Genomic DNA, 4919 nt, shown 5'->3' with positions numbered 1-4919 from the left:
GGGTCTGAGGTGGGGAGGGTGAGGGGGGAGTGTTGATTGTCAAACCTGCAGTAGAACACATTCAGGTCGTCTGCTAGTTGATGGTCCTCCACACACAGTTTTGTGTCCTTTTCACAGTTTTACACACAGCTCTTTTATCACTGTGGTCTATGGGGGAAATGCTTTTTTGGCCCCATGAGGATTTTTCGTTGTAGTACCGAGAGTGGCAGCTGGCAAAATTGGCTGAATGGGGGTGCCGAGGGGCCTGCACTGTTCCCAGCCCGTACAATCCCACAATGCATTGCGCACGCCACGTCATTGGCTAGTCGAACTCCAAGATGGCGGCATTTGGGAGCTGCACCGAGACAATGGAAGCTTCTGCAGACGGTTAGTGGCTCCTTCTATAATTAACGTTAGCAACATATAAAGGGGTACGTTTCGGTAATGTAACGTTGTTAACCGCTAACAGCCGACCGGCTTCGTGTTACGTTATTTCTTCGTTCCTACTGGCGGTGCGCGGGGTCGTCTCGTTAGCATTAACAGTTAAGGCTCCAGCATTAACCAGTCCATGCAGGATTTCCTGTTCTTGCATTCCCAGTAGTTAACGTTAATTCAACCAGTCCTTGTGGATCCTGCTTTTTGAGTGGGAATGGTTGTAGAGCATCCTAAAGACTTTAAACTGGACTAAATGCAGTTTAAAAGTGAGCCTCTGAACATGGTCTGGTTTGGGCTGAGATTGTGCTGCAGCTTAAAGGACCACTTTGCTCATCTGGCAGTGTTTTGGGTTAAAAAACAAAAAGCTAATGAAAGATACGATGTAATATTTAATGTTGTCGACAAAGCTGTAAAAACGGCTCCCGGAGAGAACCAAAACACAGGCCACAACAGCGGTGCAGGCCTCTGATGGTTTGGTACCAGAAATTACCTTACAGGAAGAGCTGCGTGAGACTATTGTCATAAGTTGTCTCTTTGCAGTTAGAAGTCCCACAGGAACAACAAGAATGTTTACAAGAAATATGGGAATGGCCACTAAATGATGTTGAAGAATATAAGGAGATGACAAACAAGCCAAAAGAGGATGAGAATGAGCTGCATGAGCCAGAAGGAACGGCACTCGTGACAGAGAATGTCTCAGTGCAGGAAGAAGAAGTTATGGAGGAGTTAAGGGAAAGTCTGTACTAGTGATGTCCAATTGACACCATGACACCTGTATCGAACCACTTCATCATTTGTATCGAGTATTGGTTCGTTCATTCAAAGGTTTGGTTTAGTGCCATCTGGTGGAATAGTATGCAGCAGAACAATGTCTCAATTATGTGATGGTGTAACTAGGCTTTGTGTGAATGATGTGAAAACGTTTGTATTGGTCAGTCAGTCCAGCTATGAACGTATGTAGTGTAGTAGGTGGGAGAAGGCGTGCTTGGGGAAACAGGATGTGCTAGGATGGTAATATGTGCGTATGTAACTAAGACAGGGTGTGAATAAATACAAGGGGATGGAGAATCATTTTTATACAGGAACAAAAGTTTCTCCACTGTCTTTGGACCGATCAGCTGAAAGTGTTCCCACATTGGAGAACGGGGTCTCTTCCTAGCTGGCTCCATGGTGATCACACACCAGCAGCAATGATCATACCAACAGCAACTATGCACACACCTACTATGCCGACAAACCCACGTGTTGCGCATCATCTTGGGTGGCTTTATAGTACCCCTACGCACCTGCTGACGTGCGCAGGGAGATCTTGCGTCGTGACACCGTATCGATGGTCTGAACTGGTCACAGGAGCCATCACTAGCCTGTACTCCCCTATCACACCCGGTCCAATGGAATCAGCAGACTCCTGCAGGGAAGGGGATGCAGAATATTTGGTGCACTACATGTACCTGAGGTCCTTTCCAGAACCAGATGAATCAAACCAAACCCAGTAGAACCATCAGACTCTATTGATCCCAGTAGGAAATCCACCAGCTACCCAGTAGGATGTAAAGTACTTCCCAGTATAAGTATATAAGGTAGTTACCATCAGCTCCACCTTTACCAGCTGCAGCATTAAAGTGATGGACACAGTAATTAGTCACTATGATCCAGTATCAGAGACGTTACTGGGACACGGGCTGTTCTGGAGGACCAGTACTGGTACTGCTGGTACTTCAGGTAGATTTGGATGCTGATACTTTGGTACTTTTACTTATGTAACATGCTGAATGCAGGACGTCTTTGTCCAGTGACTGTATGTTTAAGTGGACAGTGCTTTGTTTTAAAGGCTCACAGGTGAAAACAGGACCCAGTGACCTACATCATGGGACAGTAGAGTAGTGAGCAATGCTGCTGATGGGGGGTGTAGTTCTGTTTGTCTGTTGCTGTTGTAGGGAGCACGCTGTGTGCACAGTGCACATTTGCAAGCTGGATAAACTGATGTCGTTGTTCTTATTGTTCTTTCCTTCTGCTTTAAAGTCTTGCTGCCATGCACGCCAATTCAAAGTCCCCTGCTGGTTACTGTAAATAGCTTGTGCACACTCGTGCCAGTGATCAGGAGATATTGGCAGTGTATTTATTCATACACTGTAGCTACTGTAGCATTTAAAATGTTTTTTAACCCTGCTGCAGTCCAGGGTCGTTGGTCGGAGCCGGGCACCAAACAAATGTTCCTGCTTTAGATCTACGCTCACTGAAAGTTCAGGTGAGTCGGCTGACTCTTTGAGTTCAGCCTGACCCACTGCAGCACAGTGTGTGTTATTCTGGGGACGGTCTGCCGCTTTCAGAGTTTTGTTTTCAGAATGTTTGGAGTCCAATAATAGCTGTGCACAGCTTGTGCTCACATGTCAGATTGATGCTCAGTTTATATTTATACACCGTTTTTCTCTGTTTTTATTGATCTCTAGTTTAGAACAACAGTAAATAAGCTACAGTTTGTTGCAGAAAAAGTTGTCAATGTGTGGAAATGTTCACAGTCTGAAATCTGGTGTCTCAGCAGCTAAGCGCTGTTGCAGAAGACACACTTTTCCTGGATGAAGGAGCCATTGCTGAGAATGAGGAGCAGCTGTCTCAGGCCAGACAAAACCGGCTGATGATCCTGGAAGCTGCGTTCGACCCTAAGGTGGTGGTACACCAAGCAGGTCTGTGCCTTTTCAGTTATGCTATTACTGTTCACTTTTGTCTGGATTAAATTTTTTACTCTGCCACTTTCTTGAATGTTTTGTCCTTTGTTAGAAGATGAACATCAAACATCAGCCTAAGCTCAGCTGACAACAGATGCACATCCTGACACTTCAGCTGAGGAGATCCCTGGTAGGCTAGTGGTTAAGGCGCAGTGCTCTCGCCGCTGCAGCCCGGGTTCAAGTCAGGGTTGCATCAGAAAGGGCACCCGGCATAAAACACATGCCAAATGTCAACATGCGAATCGTCAATGTGACGATTCGCTGTGGCGACCCCTAAGCGGGAAAAGCCGAAAGTGACTTTCTGTTAGATTTTTTTTTCTTTAACTACTAATGTAAAGATAAATAGCTCTTCCCAACTTAATAGTAATTAAAATACTATGTAAATGTATATAAAAATGATTGTATGATTGCAGTGTGTCACTGTCATGTATTAGCATACACTGGGGCTGTTTAAAAAGAATTAGGCTGCTGTTGTTCTGATGACATTTTATTATCTATAGAGTTTCTTCTTACCATGTGGATGACAAAATACTTATCACATGGTTTTATTTAAAGCTGCAACGTGCAACAGTTTTACATTAAAGTAGCAGATTTGAAATCATTCTAGTGGTAGACTGGCTTCAGTTAAGGTGGACGGCATCTCTGCTATTCCCAGCGTGAGCCCGGGTCGTCTGTCTCTGCACTACATGACTCCGGATCACATCCTGAAAACCTCTTATGAGAACTGTGTAATGCTTTATGGCACCAGACCATTCAGCTAACTTGGTGTTCTTACAGGACGTTCAATATTCAGATGCAATTCCCTGGACCTTGTTTTGAGTTCTGATATTTTTTCAGGTGAGAAACTGACCACTTAGACTGTCAATATGTGCTCACGCTATCCAAGTAATGCCAGTTTGGAAATTGCTCCGGAGCTGCGAGGACCTGCTAGCAGAACAAGCTAGCTCTGTTAGCAGGTAGCTGCATCGTGTTCAGACCACAGCGGTCTGTCTGTGAGGACGCTGGTGGTCCAGCTGCACACAGTGTCCTCCTGTCCTCGGGAGTTTGGACGTGCTAACTCCAATCACCTACTGCGATTGTGAACAAACTGTGTGCCAAGAGAAATCATGAAAATGATATTTCCAAGAAAATGCTTTGTAAACTCGTATCAAATACAGAAATGGGAAAATGATTTAGGTCTCTCCCCCCATCCCCGACTTCTGGATGGATATTTTTAATAGTAGTCTTTAATATGAACAGCAATGTAACCATACAACTTATACAATACAAGACCATTGACAGGACCCGTATTACACAAGGTAAAATGTTTGAAATGGGTTTCACCGGCACAGACCCCTGTTCACAATGCATTCTGGAGCGCTCCAGTTTGTTGTAGTGCCTTCGATGCCTTCACACACCTGCCAATGTAAAACCCTCTACGTCTTTTTGTAGTGTTCTGTATCTACTGTCATCTCCCATGTCCTGCCCTGTTTTGTTAACGTGCTCTTTTGTGTTCCAATAATTTTTAAAAATTATATGTTGCTCATATATTTCTCAGGTAGGATTTTAAATGCTGAACCTTAAATGAAATATTAGCGTTTTATAAGGTTGCCCCATTGCAATTATTAGTCAAGAGACCTGTCAGTCAGCGGAGACTCTTCTAGTCGAGACTTTGTTTATTTTATTTGATTTTATATCGGCCAGTGTGCATTAAAATAAAAAGCAGCCCCAGCCCCCTTTAGTTTGTCATCTTCTTCTCAGTTTGGTGTGCTCAGCAGCAATTAGCTCAGTGCTTCCCCT

Source organism: Monopterus albus, unplaced genomic scaffold (assembly GCF_001952655.1).
Source record: "Monopterus albus unplaced genomic scaffold, M_albus_1.0 scaffold277.1, whole genome shotgun sequence".
NCBI classification, from domain to species: domain Eukaryota; kingdom Metazoa; phylum Chordata; class Actinopteri; order Synbranchiformes; family Synbranchidae; genus Monopterus; species Monopterus albus.
Note: the sequence above shows the minus strand (reverse complement) of the source record.